The sequence below is a fragment of the Oryctolagus cuniculus genome, chromosome 4 (genome assembly GCF_051225735.1).
Source record: "Oryctolagus cuniculus isolate XC-2025 breed Fujian yellow rabbit chromosome 4, ASM5122573v1, whole genome shotgun sequence".
Taxonomy (NCBI): Eukaryota; Metazoa; Chordata; class Mammalia; order Lagomorpha; family Leporidae; genus Oryctolagus; species Oryctolagus cuniculus.
In genome coordinates this window covers 110780113-110799296 of record NC_142870.1, presented here as the reverse complement: position 1 = coordinate 110799296, position 19184 = coordinate 110780113, and the positions used below count along the sequence as shown (strand labels likewise).

The window sequence follows — 19184 nt, the reverse complement described above, 5'->3', positions numbered from 1 at the left end:
TAAATCCTCATTTCCAATGTTCTGGATGGCCTCTGGCAAAAAATGTCACAGAGCCATAAAATGCGATCCTTCACCGGCGCCATTTTAAGACTCTGCCTGTCCTCACTACTTAATTTTGGAAGCTGCACCCTATGTTGTATCAAAAATTAAAATGTACCCACATCTCAAATTTAATATAATTTAAACACAACTCTAGATGAATTGAACTGCACTTGACTGACTGGCATAGTACTATATTGATACACATTTACTAATTTTGATCTTATAATTTTCATTCATATTTTGAAGCCAGTAAGTAATGCTTACTTATGAGACTTCTCCAGTCTCATACATTTTTTGTAGGCTCTTGAAAAACTAATTGATCTCTGGCTAGGCCTATAATGGTAAGAGATAAAGCAGCCTTGTCTTTCATAATTGCCTAATTAGTTACTTTATGTAATTGTACTAGATTTTGAATAAGAAAACGTCCTCTCTCACTGCTTCCTGGTAATCTGTGTCCACAAGTCTATTTTCCCCACCTGCCCTGTTTGCCTAAGACTGATCGTTTGTTACCTGCTAGTTCCAATTGATTTCCTTTGCCTCTGCTTCCTTTAGCCATGAGTGCAAAGAACTGACTGTACGATTTATACCAGCCATCTAGTACCAATCATTAGATAACAAGACCCTTTACTGAAAGCATTTAGAGTAAAACAATACTTTAAGTTTACCTTTGCTTTCGCTTCCTTCTTTATTACACCAGGTTCAAAGTAAGGCCAAAAATGGTATCACAAGACCTATTTAGACATCCAAGCAAAGAACGCCAAGTCATTCTAAATAAATCCCTTGGCTCCAGTAGAATTTTACACATTTTCAAGTACAAGTTTCCAATAACATTTTTGGGCTTAGTTTTCCCCTTGTCCGTTTCAGTCACTGTCTTTACATATAAGAGGAAATGAGTCATATTAATTTATGCTCCAGCAAATGTCCTATAAAGACATTTCTAAGCCATCCTGTTTGCTAATAAAAAAGATAAGATTTGTCCTCTGAGAGAAGCAAGGTTGGACTATGTCAAAGGACTTATGGCAGAATTAGACAACCCCAAAGTCATTAACTTGTGAGAGAATCTGAACTTGTGGCCTTCCTTCAAGTGGGATGGGTAGGAAGGGAGTAGCAGAGACCTGTCAGCCTTGGGAATGCAGCCTGTGGCAGGGAGGCTGGGAACTTCCTGCAGGTATTAAGAGGCTGCAATACCTCCCGAAGATGTTCTGATAATTCTTTTCAAAAAGTGCCACTGCCCTCTGGCTTACTAGTGCTAACAGGACATTCTCGAGACCAATGTCTTCCAGAATTATAGGACTCTAAGATCCACAGAGAAAACTTAAGTCCCTCCACCAGTTGCCAATCAAATGGTTCCAAAGGGTAAAACCAACAGTATTTCAAAATTTGAGCTCAAGCTGACTTTCTTAATTTGTAACTCCCAGATTTCCTGATTTACTCACTTGATTAGACACTAAGCTACACAACCTAATTTCAATATTTACCAAGGCAAATACAATTAGGTAGACTGATCTGCCACAAATCCTAAAGCCAAATACACTTGCTTTTGAGATTTCCACATTATCCTGTTTGGGGTTCTCTGTTCATTAGCATGGTTTGGTGTTTATATATACAAATGGCTACAAGGTCAAGCATACTGGGTAAATGAGGTGTAGGGCAGCAGGGGGACAGTAAAGAGAGGGGAGATGGAGAGACCATGCTTCATGCAAGGGAGGCAAAGGCTATTCCACTATGGCTGATTGTCGCTGTGTAGAAAAACTGGCCCCATGTAGCCAGATCATCCGAAACTTCAGGAGAAGCCAAAAATTTGGATTTTTAGGTAAGATTTTCCATTTTTTTCTTTTTATGCAATGTTGTTTGCTTTACTAGTCTGCAAGCTGAATGTTAGGCCAGAGGGCCAGCAGTTTGGGACCCAGTGGGGGTCCTGTTTAATTCTGTCACTTTGGCAAGAAGAAGGTGGTAATACTACTATCTTTCCTTTGTTTTCATTATTTTATTTAGACTTAGCCAATCTCAAATAGTTACATAAAAATAGTCAACTAGGAGGTACCAGGGGGGAAAGGATCTATGAAACCATAAAGTAGGTGTCCAAGTCACACATACACATGTACACCCAAACATCCTTCATAAAAAATCAAAGACAAACTTTAAAAGATGAGAGTTCATCCTATGGACAAATCATTTCAACTCTAGATGGTAAGAAGTCTTGCTAGGTTATGTGCATGTTTCACTCATTTTCCTTACTGATGAATTTAAACCTGCGCACAGTAAGGTGACCTTTATATCAAAGACTACAAACAGTGCTTGAAGATAGGCAGCACCTTTTTAAAGAAACCCACACATTCTTATGAGCACAGTTAAAAGGCAAAAGGTGAAAGGCTATGCTAGATTGTTCTATTCTGTGCCAAGATTCTGCTCCAGCTGCAACTAAATAGTGGTTCTCAGGCTAAATTAAATAAAGAGCCATGTGAATTCTAACTGTTTACTGTGTGATTAGAACTTATCTGAACAACAGCAACAAAAAAAAGCTCATATTTGATTTCCTTGCTGTTCACACTTGCCCAAACCCTTACCTACCAGGTATGTACTGAAGCTGTGTAAACTCAATATTTTTCTTTTAGAATGAAGGGTAAGATATAAAAGTTTATAGAAACAGTGAAGCCCAATTGTGGAAAATTCATTTTATGTGAACGAAAAAAAAAGTTAGTCTATATATTACAACCAATGTTGTCACCACAAAATTTCTCCCAATAACATTGACAGCAGTGGTTCTTAACCTTTGTGTAAGAATCATTTCAGTTACTTGCTAAAAATCCAAAGACAGGAGCCCTGTTGCCAGAGGTTTACTGTAATTATGGAGTGAATCCTCCCAAGTTATTTGAATCCAGGTGATCCAAACCCCACACTTGATGAAGCACCAATCAAAAGAAAAATGTAGAAGAATTATTATCTGAATTCATGGTGTGGGGGAATGGAATTATTTTTAGTAATAGTGGGTGGTAGGAATAGTCCCTTCAATTAAACCTACATCCATTCTGGAGTCAAAAATGGAAAACTAGGTTTATATTTCCTTTTAGTAGTTTAAAAATTCAGCCTATTTAGGTCATTAATAAATTGCATCCTTTAATATGTTTAAAATGTAGTTAATTTTAAAGTTATACAAATAGATTCTGGGATAGTGTAGAAAATACACAGCCAAAATTTTTGTGTTTTCATTCAAACATTATGGGGGGGAAATAAACACACTTAAGAGGCAAGCAAATATAAATGCATAATTTGGTTAGGTTTTTTTTTTCTTTTTGCTTTAATTTGTCCTTGGCATTGATGAAGAACAAATTAGCTACTCTCCTTGGGTGCCTACCAGAAATAATAGTAACAAGTTGAGCTTTTTTCCCTTCAGTAATATGTTCCTTTGTAGATAAGCACTGCAAAGAAGTAAAATAATGTCTTTTAAAAGTTTACTGTTTTCTTGTTCTAAGATGTGAATGATAGGGGAAGGACTGGGAGCTATTTCAGAAATATTTATTCCATTGAGACAATGGATTTTGGTCACTAGAAAAAAGAATCATGGACTATCAAAATGAAACAAAAAGACGACAGATTTAGCTCTATAACAATTTTCCATACATAAAGAGCCAGCACACCTTCTCACAACATTGCACATTCACAGTCTTACAAAGTGACGGGGGTTCAGGTAGACTTATGGAAAAAGCTCTAATGATGTGAGGCAAATCGTTAAGAGAGAAGATGCTTTTGTTTTTAAAGAATTCAATAAACCTAAAAAGAGGCAATGAATCTGTTTTTCTTGTTTTTGCTCTCAAAACTATTCAAGCCACTTATTAATCTCCAGTCTGTTTCATCAGTTTTTTATGATGTGTTACAAGGAGTTTTTCAAATTTAAACTTCATTACATCATTTTATAGTTATAAACCCTAACCACTACAATTCTTGGTCTTAACTAGGCTATGAAGAGAGGAATGTATTCATTAAGCTAGTACAGTGCTAGGAGCCTGCAGTTTAACCAAGGTGAAAACAAATAAGGTGTCAAAGTTCATAATTTTAAGTACGTTCAAGAATGTGAAAAATTAATTTAGGAACAACACAGTGCATTTATATAACTAAATTACTTTGTCATCATTTCATCTATGGATATGTTGGAATGTGCAGCACTGGTTGGCTTTTTCTACATCTAGAAAGGATACGTAACTGATCCTGAACAGTAAGAAGTTATTTGGTTCGGATCTCCTTCGCCACAGCTTCCTTAACTAGCTCCTGGGTAGAATTCATTAATTTTTATTAACAGGAAAAACATTTGTTCCCGTGACAATATTTGCATTGCCTGAATGATTTTCACCTCTGCCACAAGGTGTACTATCGGCTCATACATCACCCGATTACTTGGAGAGCAGAAAGACCCTCAGTCATTAGTGAGTGAATTAAAGATGATCTTAAGAGCTATTAATCACAGTGACAAAAGCCTTAATGTTTCTGTGACCCCAGTGGAGCCTGGGGACTCAAAGGGAAGCAGAGGGAGAGAAAATGGAAACATATGTTTTCTCCAAAATAACCTACCTTAGGAGAACTGTCAAAGAGAGAGTCACATCAAACTAAGAAATTCTGCCAGCAACTGGCCTCAGGATTATGTGTCTATTTATCTTCTTGTGAACCCATGTTTCCGTCTAAAACATATATTTTCTTGCTATAGACAATTAGGGAACCCAAACCATTGTCTTTTATGTCTTTAATTTCTGAATTCAAAGTTTATCCAGATGACTTGTACCTCTGCTAAATTGCATTTCTTGGAAAAAAATTCAACGTAAATTGCATTCGGTCTTCTAACCACATAAATCAGGATAAAAACAAGCAGACAATAGCAGCAAAGCACCATTATAAGCATTAATCCAAGCAGATACAATATTCCAATAATGGACCAAAACGGTAACATTATTAAGCACTACAGTAGGTTACAACACTTAATCATTCTTCAATATATCTGGCTGTATTCATCTGGATGTTTACAAGATTATAATGGCATCAACTCCACTGTTAATAACATTGGCACTTGCTGGAATTTCAATTATCTTTTGCAATATGTTGACATAAAGAACAGACTACAACTGGCTATATCTGAATATGGTAAAAAGACCCGCTCCCCCTTATTTGTATGCATGTCTTTGTTTACATAGCTAGGAAGAAATATCACATTGTGCTCATATTTTGCAATTGGTTCTGCTTCTCTAATGAAAAAAAAAAAGAAAAGGAAATTCTGACTAAAAGGTGTTTCAACATGTCAGTTTCTTTGATGTGATTTGGTTTAGCAAAAAGTATTGCTGAAATTATAGTGTGCTCTTTTGATATTGACACCATGTCACCACCTAAAAAAATTTCTCTCTTTCGGCCACTTTTCAGTGCTTGATACAGTGACTAAAACATCATTGTGGCTCAGTAACTATGGGTTCAATTGATTGAGCTAGATAAGCAAATAACATTGAAAAAAAAATATTGCTAAGGACTAGGAATATTAAGAATTTTCAGAAATCTTTATTCTTAGTAAACACTTATGTTTTGACTAAGATGCACAATTCAACTGAAATACTTGAGTTTGAACTACATGATTATCTTATGCATGAAAAATAATATTTTAAGGATGATTATCTTTCTGAAATCATAGATTAAAGAAAAAATTACTGTAAAGTCATTTTGCCATAGCAAAAAAAGTTTCAGAATAATTTAAAAGCCCCTTGAGTAAAATAAAACCTCCTTAAGAACTAATCACAATTTTCATAGCCACTTACCATTTACAAATTTCTGTGAGTTGCATTTTGTTACTTTCCTCATCTCCCAGATGAGGAAACCAAAACTTACAATATTAAAGTAAATTTTCCTCACTGTCACAAATCTATGTAAGGGACACACATTCCCAGGTCTTCTGTCTTCAAATCCAGTGTATTTGCCACTAAATCAAGCCATGTCTCAAATACTTTCCAAAGCAATAAAATATGTTGACTAACTGGAACCAGTCTAGAAATTTGGTCTCTGATAAAGACTAGCTTCTCTACAAGAAGCCATACTACTAAAGGTTATGGGAGATGCCTAAATACTAACCTCTTGGCAGTTATTAGTCACAAGAAGGGAAAAGTTGAGAAAACTCATGTCAGATCCATTGATGATAGAATATCAAAGATTAGTCTACAAAATGTTCATGGAAGCACCTTCTTTGGTAACCACACAGATTCAAATTACAACTCCATCCATTTCACAGAATCAAGCTTTCTGGAATGTTATTCCTACAGACAAAACCTTCTTTATGAACTTCCCTCTTCTCTGCCTGCAATACCCAGAAAATAAGGGTAAAGATATTCCTGCATTAAAGGAAAATGAAAAGTATAGATTTACAGAGAAATCTGTTTTCATTTGGCATTTTTCCTTCTCCCCGGGCACTAAAAAGGGATCCATTATAATCTGAGAGTAGAGTTCAGCACTCAGGAGATTGGAAGTTTTTTCTAAAAACAATTGAAAAAAAAATTGTGAATGGTTAGACCAGACTTCCTAAGATGTCAGAGAGCCTAATGGCAATCCATATGCAGAGTGACAAAAAACGCATAACCCTCGCATCCTCCTAAAATGAATCAAGGAGTCATTCATTCAACAGCTCCAAGAAGCTATGAATTCCTGGCATTTATTGAGCACAAACCATGAACCAAACACTAGTTTTAGCATTTTGCTTACATTAACTCATTTAATCCTCATAATAGCCCTTGAGGCAAATATTCATATTATCACCATTTTACAGGTAAAGAAATTGAGGCAGAGAAGTTAGATAAATCATAAGGGGAAAAAGCCATGATTCAAACCCAGATAGTCTATCTGGAGCCCACAGACATAATCCCTAACCACGCACCTTCTTACTCTGCATTTACCCAGTCATAGCTGCCCAGTACAGGAAAACAGAGTAGTTTTGTTTTGTTTTCAGATACATTTATCCAATCCTAAATCACAGGTATTCAAGTTCGTAAGTCAAAACTCAATATCCAGATACTTTTAATGGCACAGCAGACTCTGAGACAGTATCTAAGAGCAAGAGGTGATCCCAGGAAGGGGATAGGAAGTGAGACAAAAGGGTCAGAAGTCAACAAAGAAAGTATTGTCAATTGGGTTACCACTGGGAACTCTGGGGAACAGTGTAGACCAGCACAGCTGAGCTGAGGGATCTGGAGGTTTTATCCACCAATTCCCATCAGTCATGTGTTGAGAGCTGATCCCAGAGGGCACAATTCCACACATTTCTGACTGCCTCATGCTCAGGCTACGCAGACTCAGGCAAAGCATTTGTAAGTCACACTGACATGCACAGAAATAGTGAGGGGACATAGGTGGGGCACTGGGCCACCATGGTACTGGCTACCACCAGCCCATATGAAGAATGCTTCAGATACTATCTGGATTTCTTGTTTCAATATGCAGAGTTTAATCCAGTAATTAGAAACCACGTGTGTTTGGCAAAGGAAATAATTTTTCGTATTAATCCTCTGTCCATATTATTTACTAATTCATTTTGTTCAACCAAAGTTTATTGTGCTTATGAATCTTGGTTGGGTGCTGGGGACAGAGATTAAAACATAAATTAAAAACAATCTCAAATAAGACATATAAATTATTAGCCATAAAAGCAAAGACTGATAAAACAGACTACATTAAAATAAGACCTTCTGTTCATTTAGAGATAGCATAAAGAAAGGAAGGGAAAGATAAGCTACAAATTAAGAAAAGATATTGGAAAAATATAAAATTAACCAAGGATTAGTATCCAGAATATAAAAAGAACTTTAAAAATAAATAAAACTCAACAAAAACCAATAGCAAGATAGGCCTTAAACATCAACATGACTTCACTCACAGGAAACACGAAAGACCCATAAGTATATGAAAAGAAAATCAATCCCTTTAATTATGGGAAATATAGAAATTAAGGTTATGAGATAGGATTTTTTTCTCCTAGATTGGCCAAAAGGATAATATCATATGATGTACATCTGTAAAGAATGTAGCTCTTAAATATTGTTGGTGTGCATGTAAACTGACACAATTACTTTAAAGCTATAATATTATACTCTATTATGCTATATTCCTAACATAGAAAATCCCACCCCTAAACAGATGCTTTGAGGGAACTCTGGTATATATAGCCTGGAAGATATATTTGAGATTGTTATCTTCAGTCTTTCTTATATTAAAGAACTGCCAACCCAAGGGCCCATCCACAAGAGAATGAATAAACTGTGGTAGAATTACAGAATGAAATATTATACAATTATGAAAATGAACAACATGGATGAACTTTATAAATAAAATAGTACATGAAGACAAGACACAGATTTTTTAACTCAAAAATAAAGCCAAATTAATATTGCTTGGTAATACATATTACTATAATGACATTTTTAAAGTAGAGGAATGATAAATGTGATGTTCTGCATAGGAGGTGGTACAGGGTTTACCTCTAGGGTGAAGTAGGGAGATGGGTTAAGGAAAATGCACATTAGGCCATGTGGTAACTTGGTTAAGTCTTACTTCTTCAGTTAGGTAGTGAGTTCACAGGTATTCCTTTTATCTGTTTTCTTTAAAACATTAATTAATTGAAAGGCAGAGTGACAGCAAGAGGAAGAAACAGAGAGGGAGAGAGAGAGAGGAGAGAGAGAAACAGAGAGATCTTTCATTTGCTGGTTCACTTCACAAATGGCTGCAACTACCAGATCTAAGCCAGGTAGAAGCCAGAAACTTCATTCTGGTTCCCAACAAGGATGTCAGAGGACCAAATACTTGGGCCATTTTTTGTTGCTTTCCCAGGCTCATTAGCCAGGAGCTGGTTTGGAAGAGGAGTGGCCAAGACTCAAATCAGCACTCCAATATGGGATGCCATCTTGCAAATGGCAGCTTAATCCACTGTGCCACATGCCAGCTGCCCTTTTATTTTTTTTTTAAGATTTATTTATTTTATTTGAAAGGCAGGGTTACAGAAAGAGAGGCAGAGGCAGAGAGAGAGAGAGAGAGAGCTCTGCCTTCTGCTGGTTCACTCCCCAAATGGTTGCAATGGCTGGAGCTGGGCCAGGCTGAAGCCAGGAGCCAGGAGCTTCATCCAGGTCTTCCAAATGGGTGCAAGAGCCTGAAACTTAGACCTTCTTCCATTGCTTTTCCAAGAGCATTAGCAAGGAGCTGGACCAGAAGTGGAGCAGCCAGGATTCGAACCAGTGCCAATATGGGATGCTGGCATGGCAGGTGGCAGCTTAACCTGCTACACCACAACATCAGCCTCTTCTTCCTTCTATTTTTATACTGAATTACTTGTATATATGTTACATATATGAGAGAATTTCCAAAAGTTCATGGAAAATGGGTTTAAAAGGTAAGCTTCTTATGGTATAAAAATTTTTTTAATTCAGTTATTTCCGTAATGCACACTTACCATGAATTTTGTGAAGAACCCTCATATCATGTTCATATATTCTTATCCATGTATTAAGAATTATATAATAAAGCAATAATATTAAGAAAGTAATCCTTGACCTTAACAAATCACTATCCTGTTGGGAATGCTTCTTGCTCAAATGCCAAGTGCTTTAATAGCAGGAGTGCGGACATATGTTGGGTGCAAGGATGGTTTTATGGAGGAAGTCTTGAGAGATGAACATAATTTGCCACGGAAGGTTAAGGAAAGCACTCTAGGCAGTGGAAATTGAGTGAGCTGAGGACTGCAGGAAGACTGAAGACTGCAAGCATTCAAGGTGCTGGGCCAGGAAAGACAGTAAAGTCAGAGAGATACCATTCCCAAGGGTTGAGCAGCAAGTGAATTCATTTTATTTCAAGGTACACTTCTCACATGTGTAAAGAGACTTGGTATCATTGTTCATCTTTTCAAGGGTGAACCCCCATGCCCCGCAAAACCACGGAGGAAAACCCCACTTCTGACTTGTGGTGTTGGGAGGGGGAGAGGAGAAATTAAACACACCAGCCCCTTTTTCTGCAGGGTTAGACAGCTCACTCCAGACCTAAGGGTCAAGTAATCACCTCTGGATACAAGGAGAAATTCATGCTGGGTGGTCTACCAAGGATTAAATGCCAGGATCATTGAGAAAATTTCATCTCATTAAAGCCACAGAGGCCAGCCGCTCCTCCTCTCTGTGGAGCTGACTATGCCTTAGGTGCACAAGTAATTTCCCAAATAGTTCAAATGGCCTCGAAGGGCAGAAACTGAGCTGACAAGAGGAATACAGACGCCAATGAGTCTAATCACACTGGAGAGTGTGCTGAGTGGCCCAGCAGACCATGTGGAGCCACTTCCTAAGCCGACAGTCCCTGTCCCCAGGGCAGTGCTCAGAGCATCAGCTCTCCCAAAGGACTCAAGGTATGCACGCCCAGACAGAACCTTTGCCTCTGAAGGAGCATGGTCAAAACATTCCCAGTTCTACACTGGGTGACAAATGAAATGATAATAGAATATCATTGCACAAAACTTGGAGTGTATATGGTAAATAAAATATTCTAATTCACCTGCATTTTTAAAAACTCAGAATCAATACAAGCCTGTTTTGCTCACTGGCATCTACTAGTAAGAATATGACTATTTTTCCAAACCCAAGAATCCTGTCTATTAAAAAAAAAATAGAAAGAACTCTAGGACACAGAACAGTGATCGTTTTATGTCTCCTTAGCAAATTAGAGATATTTTGTTACGCCGATAACACCATGGTATTAATTCCATGTAGAAATACTTCTACTTAGATCGTTCCAATGGATTTGTTTGGCAGAAGGGAATATCAGATTTAAAAGGCACTTTTTCATCTCAATTACCTGTCCTAAGAGTGAGTAACTTCCATATACCATTGAAGTATGAATCAAGGAACTTTATTCTCCTGGTTTTATTTTCTAGTAGGCATAAATGATGTAAGCCAAGATAATAATAACAAGATATGATTATCTATAGTGGTGTTTAGTGAAAGAAGAAAGAAAGCAAATGAGACAGACAATCAAAACAAGAGTTTCCTAAAAGTGAAGCTATCAAAGCACAAGGCACTTCTGCTTGTCTCCTTGCTCCTCCTACTCAGATGCCCGATAACCTTCAGAAAAACAGCAACAGCAAGGTTTTCATCATCTTTTCCAATTGCAATTTTTTTTACCCTAAGTGAGAGGCCTTCAATAAGTTTGTGGAAAATGGATTTTATGGGGAGAAAAAAACACATATGTATTTCAGGATTATTTTGGACCAAAGTAAACTTATCGTTTCATTCCACTTTTCTATGAACTTGAAGTTCAGTTGTACAGAATTGATCAAATGGAGCAGCCTGTAGGTCACTTTGTATTGCAGTTACTTGAATGGAGGTGTGTGATCTGTTCAACACTCACAGAAGCTAGTCCAGAGCCTTTCATTCAGTAGGGACTCAGTAAGCGCATGCTGAATTTAAACAAGCCAACTTGAAAGATAACTGAACCAACTATTGACTGTAAATTTGTAAGAATTATCTTTTCTATTTATAATATTTAAAACTGTCTACCTTGGTGCCTTGGGAAAAGAATAAATTGAAATAGAAATTTCACTGCTTTCTCTCCCTGCAAGCAAGCTGCTTGAGTGTCTTCCAAAAAGCCACCATCAAGATCCCATTCATGCTCCCCACATTATGGCCCATCATCACACTCACTTGATCATCACATTTCTTTGAGTGTCTGTTTTAGTGTGCAAGACATCGCACTAATTTCTATGGGAGGAAAGGAAAAGGGAAGAAAAGCTTCAATCTCTTCCCTCAAATTAATATCATAATCCGAGCAATAGGTTTGCATTCAATAATCATGTATACATTGTGTTATCTTTGCCCATGGTGAGTGGGAGGTGAGGAAAAAAAAAGAACCAGAACACCTGTTCTGTTTGTCTTCAAATAGTGAACCTGCCTTCTGTTCTTCCTTTCCCACTCAAAGGCCTGATCTGACTTCGCTATCCCTATCAACCCAGTGACCTTGAACTTATTCCTCATTCTCTTGTTTGACCAAGCTTATCTCTTCTCCATACTTTCCATGAAGAAAATGAACTTTTTCCACAGACACTGTGGTTCTGTTGCTTGCCCTGCTCAGCGGGACACCCAGCAGAGCTCAGGCTCAGGTTCACTTTCAGCAATCCTTCCCTTTCATAAAATCCACTGAACAGAGAACTTGTTTTCATCTCCAAAACTCAGTTTTACAGTTTCTCCATAAAAGCATCATGGACTTTTCCTATGTGCTAATAGTTGAGAACTTTGGAAACACATTCAACTTTGCCCTTGCCCCAGACACTCATACCCAGTCTAATTGCAAATCCTTTTAACATTTGCTGAAGCATCCTTTGGATCTTATCACCCACACCCTCGAATCCTATGAGGACTCTTAGTTCTCACATCAAGGAAAGATCCTGAAGACCTTGGCCATATGTTTCAAAACATAGGGCATCCTTCACTTCACAGATCCCAACACACACACACACACACACACACACACTCCCCAAACTTGTATAACCAACAATCTGCACTCGATAAAAATAATGCTGGTTTCTTCAGAGCTCCTTTGCTCCAAGTTCACCTGACAGAATTTGCTAAACCACACTTCCTATTCCTAATCAGTTAAGTGGATAGTGGTTTAGGTGTTGTGTTTTATCTTCATCATCTTAAATCCCATACCACAATCCACTGTGAGGGTGATATTACCATTTCTTCAGCAAATGAAGATTGAGTTATCCATGATTGTACCTCTGGTGTCAGAACCAAGATTTGAACGAAGACTGGCTTCCAAAACCCATATTCTTAACTACTAGATGGTACCACTGCCACATTCCCTGAGGGAGGCCCATTCAGAGGCATTCCCTGTTTGGGCTGTAGGGATTCACTGAGTGTGAAATTAATTAAAGAAGTTACTGAGTTCCTAGTGTTTTTTTTTTTTCAGTGTGATTTCTTCCATCAAAAAATATTTAGAAGTCTAAGAATTTGTCATGTTACAAAAAGAAGTTCTCATACTTTAAAATATTGGAATCCAATTCCCTCATTTTATCTGGAATTTAGGATATAATTAGATTCCTCCTCAACCCCCTGAGATCTAAATCAAATTGCTTTGAACTACCCAGTGCTTTGTCCTGTGAAAATTCAGAGCCTTCTTGGAGATGTCTACCAATTCCCAGGTATAGAAGAATTCGTCCTCTTGGTTTCCCTTGGCACTCAAACTCTAGAGCTTTTCTGGTCCCTACCCACTCTGCCCCATGTTCCCTTCCTCTGAAACTTACCCTCTGGCTCAGTTGCCAGAAGAAAGTCAGTCCAATCATGCATTTCATGAATTTTAGTTGATTGAGGATGGGAACAGGTAAATAATGCAGGGGGTGTGTGCCTGTGGATAAGGTCACAAGAAGGAGTGGGTGTTGTCAACTGTCTACTCCACTGTCTTCTTTCACTTCAAGTTAGAAGCATTCAAGAAAAACCGACTAAAATCCTTCACATGGATCCAGCATTTAATAAGCCCTTACGGAGTTCCATATTCCACATTAATTTCCAGAAGTAAAAGGATGAAATAGATTGGGCCACTGTCCTTGAGGAACTCACAGTTAGAAAGAGAGCACACAAACAGATGGTTACAGTACAACACGGTGAGTGGGCTATGCCACACAAAGTCCTTATGCAATAGCCAAGAGTAAGAAACCATCTCTACTGGGAAAGCTGGGGGAGGCTACACACCAGAGCTGATATTTGAAATATACCTTGAATGAGGATTTGACCATGCCAAGCCAGCTGAAGACAAGAAAGTACATGTTGGCAAAGGAAAGGCAGGCTGTGACTTATACATCAAAGGATAAGTGACTTGTTCTGCATAGCTAGAGCGCAGGCATAAAGAGGGGGATGATACAAAGCTGAAATAGTGTGTCTAAGGTATACTCTGGAAGTCCTGTTTGTGATACTAAATGACTGGGCAGCTAGGAGTTATGACATGCAGTTTGGAACAATAACTGGAAAGTGCTGCGGATTACAGCTATGAAGGGGATAAATCAAAGATTATTACAACAGTGATGGTGACCAGTGATGAGGTGATCTTTAGGTCATTATTGGAACATGAACTACAGGGAAAATCCAACAAATTTTTTTATTTAATTGAATTAATCTCACTAGCATCTTGATCTAACATATCAAACAATTGGCCTTGGTACCTTACCTTTTATAGCATGTTATAAACATTGAGAATGCTTAGGTGCCTGATCAGAGTTAAGAAGACAGAGAACTAACAATATTTATATATCCTCTATCATATGCCAAGCATTTTCTATATGTTGTCACATTTATTGTACACATCGACTCTTCCAAATAGTATTTTCACCATTTTACACAAGGGGAAAATGGTGCTCAGACCAATTTATGGACAAATTTATCGAACTAAGGGATAATGCCAGAATTTGAACTTGATGTTTACCTAACTTCAAAGTTACCTATAAATTCTAATTATTATGGAAGCAGAGGTCACTGGTAATATCACATTCTCCTTGACCAAATATTTCAGAATAGGATTCACAGGAGAGAGGCAAAAGTGTAGATGAGATTTCTGGTCCAAATAAAGCAGTTTGGATCCTGGTTTTTTGCTTTACTATGTAGGGCAGTAAACTATAATGAGTCAGATATTGTCACAACACATTGCCTAATTCCAGTGAGGCATTCACATCTCAACTACTCTTGGTGATTTCTGGTTCAGTAATAAATCAAAGAGATCAACTGTTTGGTGGACTAGGGAGGGTGGAAAACTCATTTAACTCTTAAATACCATTAAATATTTCATAGCATTATAAGGAGGTAATGTCATTTTCCATAACACATTTGGCTCCAGGTACATTGGAATCCAGACTTTGACATCTCCATACACTGATAAATTTCCCACCCTGCAGTTTTATTTGAACTCAGACCTCCAAAATCTCATTCAGCCAATCTACCAGGAGTAGTGCCTGTCAACAGAGAGACAGAGCATCATCCACACAGACTTTAAAGTTTAAAAAGCAAAGCCAATGAAGCTCGCTCAGGAAAAATCTTTTCTTTCTTTAAGGTGAGAGATGGAGCACAAATGAAGCATACCATGGTAAATAGGAACTGTGCTCACTTGCAGTCATGCACTATAGCCATTAAGCCTTAAGGTCTTAAGGTACCAAGCAATGCATATGATAAATTTCTCAAAAACATCCCAGCCATAACATAGTTCTTGCTGATTGCTCATTTACCCATAATGCATGCTGTCATAGCAAAGCCTGACAAATGACAGAGAAAGCTCAGGTTATTTTTTACACTGACTGCCAAGCCCCTCACCTCAGATTATTCATTTATTAGGGCAATCACTGAGGTCTGGGTACTTAATATTGTTTTCACCAAATATGAAAATGATCTACTTGCCTATTCTTTAGTTCCTCCTAGGGCAAGCCATTTATCATCAGCTCAGGATAAATGACTGCTTCATTATAGCTATAATTTATGAGGTGTTAGAAGTAAAGAGCCACGCCTAGAGACTTAAAGCTTTAATATGGATTAAAATAAGATAATCAATCAAGCTAATACAAATTTTCTCTCAGCATTATTTCTTGTTTTGAAATAGCTTAATAATTTGGGGGGGGGGTGCTAAGCCATGTTGAATATCTCATTATCCAACAACATGCATATGACAGAGACTGTATATAAATACAGGATATGATACTACCAGAAAAAGAGAGAAAGCTGGCAAAGCCGTCCGCTGTGACTGACTGAAATCCTTATTTTCTTTAATGGTGTCAGATAAACCAGAGACCAAAGAGTTTGCAGAGCAGGTGTAAACTTGAGCAGCACTTTGTCTCCAATTTTCTTATTTCTCTGTAAGAATACTGCAGAAAGGTTGCTGCTGCTCCATTTTTCCCTATTCTCTCCACAACAAAGAACTTACTCTAGGGAGAAAAGTTATGTCTCAATAACATTTCAACAATTTTGCTTTCTTTTATGTCTGAAACAGGATTTCACAACTCATAATTTGGACAAGAGCAGCTTCTTGTTGTGTCTAGGGAATAAAGAGTATTTCCCACTCAAACAGCAGTATGGTCTTAAAATTCTTTTTTTTTTCTGGTTTGTATTTTGATTTTATAGTTATTAGGGTATGCCAGAACAAATATTATTCCTAAGTTGCATGTCATGCTCCAAACATTAACATAAACCCTTTTGACCATGCGAGTGAAAGGCTTTGAAGACTCCAGGAAGTTCACAATCTAATACTTTAAACACAAACCACCAAGAAGAAAATCAGCACAGGAATTAACAAATAAGCAGTCTAAAGCCAAAGACACTAAGGTGCTAATTAAAAATCCTTCCCAAAGTTCTTGCCATTTTCCAAAGACTGTGCTCCTAGCAGGTGAGACAAATGGGCCCCTGCTGCCTGCAGGCAAATCTTGAAGGATCCTTCCAGAAAGGCCTGGTGACTGGAAACTACTCAGCCTTGAAATTAACATCCCGAGGACAAACCTCTTCCACCCCCTCTAGACAACAGCGGCTTACATCTTCAGGACAAAACGAGAGCGAAAGAAAAAAAATGATGACAAAAAGGGGGGCAGAGAAGACAGTTGGAGTAGTCACGCTGTGTTCTCTGGAAGGGGCCCTCATTTTTTTTTACTTCGAGAGAGATGGAAAACACACAGATCCTGAGAATGGCTTTAGTCAACGTGACCAATCTTCCCACTTCCTAACACGCACGTACAACTGAATTTACCTTCAAGGAATAAAAACTGGGACTTTCTCAAAAGCTCTGCATCAAGAGCTGTTACTACAAATGAAGCCAAGACTCTGTGTAAGAAGCAAAGGATCTTTCACAAGCTTATAATGGGAACTGAATGCAAAAGCCATATAATTGTAATCTAGAGTATGGCAACCTATGATATAAAATATTTCCACTTAGTGTAACTGTTTTCCATTCAATAGTATTTCCAGCAATAAAAGCCTCTGGAATATCACTCAGACTGGTTTAAGTTAAATTCCAATCTAGACCTTTGTTAGCAAAAGGACATTTTTTAATCCAGTCATCTTTCTCCACCCTACATAAATTCAACAACAGCACTTCAGCAGGAATAAAACAATTTAGGCTCTGTAGTTGTTCTGTGCATGTGTCTGTCAGCTTTTCATGCTCTATGTTTTTGGACAGAAACTCTCTCTTTCTTTCATTTGAAACCTAGAGCTGAGACACTGAAAAAAACAAAAAAATAAAATACAAAATCTAGCATTGAAATACTCAACATCTTATTTACAACTTAAAAGACACTCCTAAAAAAATCTTTCTTATACACTCATAAAAGAAATTCTACTTGTAAAAATGAATAGAGGTGAGTGCTGTGGCACAGTGGGTTAAACCACTGCTTTGGACACCCATCCCAGAGTGCGTGACTCAAGTCCCAGCTACTCTGCTTCTGATCCAGTTTCTTGCTATTGGGATCTTGAGAGACAGGAGCTCATGGATCAAGTACTTGGAACTCTACCATCCTTGTGGGAAACCCAGATGGAGTTCCAAGAACTTGGCTGATGCTGGCATTTGGGGAGTAAACTAGCAAATGGAAGATTCTCCCTCTCTCTCTCTGAGGAGTAAACTAGCAAATGGAAGATTCTCTCTCTCTCTCTCTCTCTTTCTCTCTCTCTCTCTACCTTACAAGTGGATAAAAAATAAACTTCAAAAAGAAAAAACTGTCTTTCAAGTAGATACAAAATGAACTTAAAAAAATGAAAAAAACTGCCTTTGCTATGAACAATCTTCAAGTAGTTAAAGGGAGAAGAGCAACTGAGTAGAAAACTTCCAGTCCTTGATTTTTTTCATTACATGTTTATTTGTTTAACACTACAAATATGGGGCCTTCAAAAAGTTCATGGAAAATATGTATCACTCATGTTATAAGCTATGGCAAATATCCCAGTTTTTTCCTGTGCCTGCTTCTACCAAGTTCCTTAGAGTGAGGGAAAACATTCTAGATCTTATCAACTATATTTCATATGTACACTTTAGAGAGATATCTTTAGTGTGTGGAATCATTATTATTGTGATTTTTATTTCTGTGTTAAAAACAGATGGCAAAAAATATCTATTACCCAGTGAAAGATTACTAATTAGGTACAAATGAGTTACAGAAGATGGTAAAAATATTTCTATAATAGATTAGATATAAAAAACATTCTCTCCTTATAAGTATGTCTATAATAGACATGGTTTGCCTTACTGAAGCCTAAAGCCCAAATGTGAACTAAAATTTTTGAAACACAGGGATGAAAAACTGTTTTTCCCCTTATATCTGTTTAGGTGATGGCATGTTCAAATAACTTTTTCTCTCTAAGTACTCAGTCTCCTGTAATGCATTTTTATATGTGATCCCTCAGGGTGGCCTTTCCCAAGTAATAGTCATCAATAATGAAATCTTTGATTAGATCAAACCTTCCAGTAGGAAAGGATCAATACTATCATGTGCTCTGGCAAACCATGTCATCACCATGCCTGGTCAGCAACAGCCTGTAGGCTTCAGGAGCAAAGCTGCTCTCTTTGGGAAGCCAAGTGCTCCGGGTAAGGCTTCAGGCAGCTTAAAAAGAACAGACTCTGTCTTCATTTATAGAACAAAAAATGATGGAACAAGTTTAAAAATTAAATAAATTAATGTACAGGAAAGCCATTGGTAAACCAAAATGTGCTATATAAACCTAAGATGGGTTTTTGCCATTACTATTATTTCCCTTTGATCACATCATCTTCCTTCCTTGGTGGATCAGAATTTAGAAGACCTTTTACATTGTGCCTGAATTTGCTGACTCTGTTCTAGGAAGGAATACCAGTTGAACATCTCCCACAAAGAGGAACACCGTGGTAGACAGAAAGGAGATGTATATGGTACATGTCCAGTCTCTGCTTTCTAGTGGCTTACAGTTGTTTATTATTATTGTTGTTGTTGTTATTGTTATTTGAAAGGTAGAGTTACAGAGAGAGATATCTTCCATTCGCTAGTTCACTCCCCAAGTGGCTGCAATAGCTAGGGCTGGGCCAGGCCAAAGCCAGGAGATAGGAGCCTCCTCTGGGTCTACTACATGGGTGCAGGGGCTCAAACACTGGGGCCATTCTCTGCTGCTTTT

The 19184-nt window shown here is 37.7% G+C and overlaps 1 protein-coding gene and 1 long non-coding RNA gene across 16 annotated transcripts in view; one reads left to right on the top strand and one right to left on the bottom strand.

The window, feature by feature from the left end:
* The window catches only part of MECOM (MDS1 and EVI1 complex locus), a 591497-nt gene that overhangs the window by 348439 nt on the left and 223874 nt on the right, over positions 1-19184 (bottom strand). The gene's annotated exons all lie outside the window — the stretch shown is intronic.
* Positions 1717-19184, top strand: part of LOC149127077 (uncharacterized) — a 38592-nt gene continuing 21124 nt past the window's right edge. The window contains exon 1 of the long non-coding RNA XR_016232580.1: positions 1717-1855. This is a non-coding gene — a long non-coding RNA (uncharacterized LOC149127077). The remainder of the gene's footprint in view (positions 1856-19184) is intronic.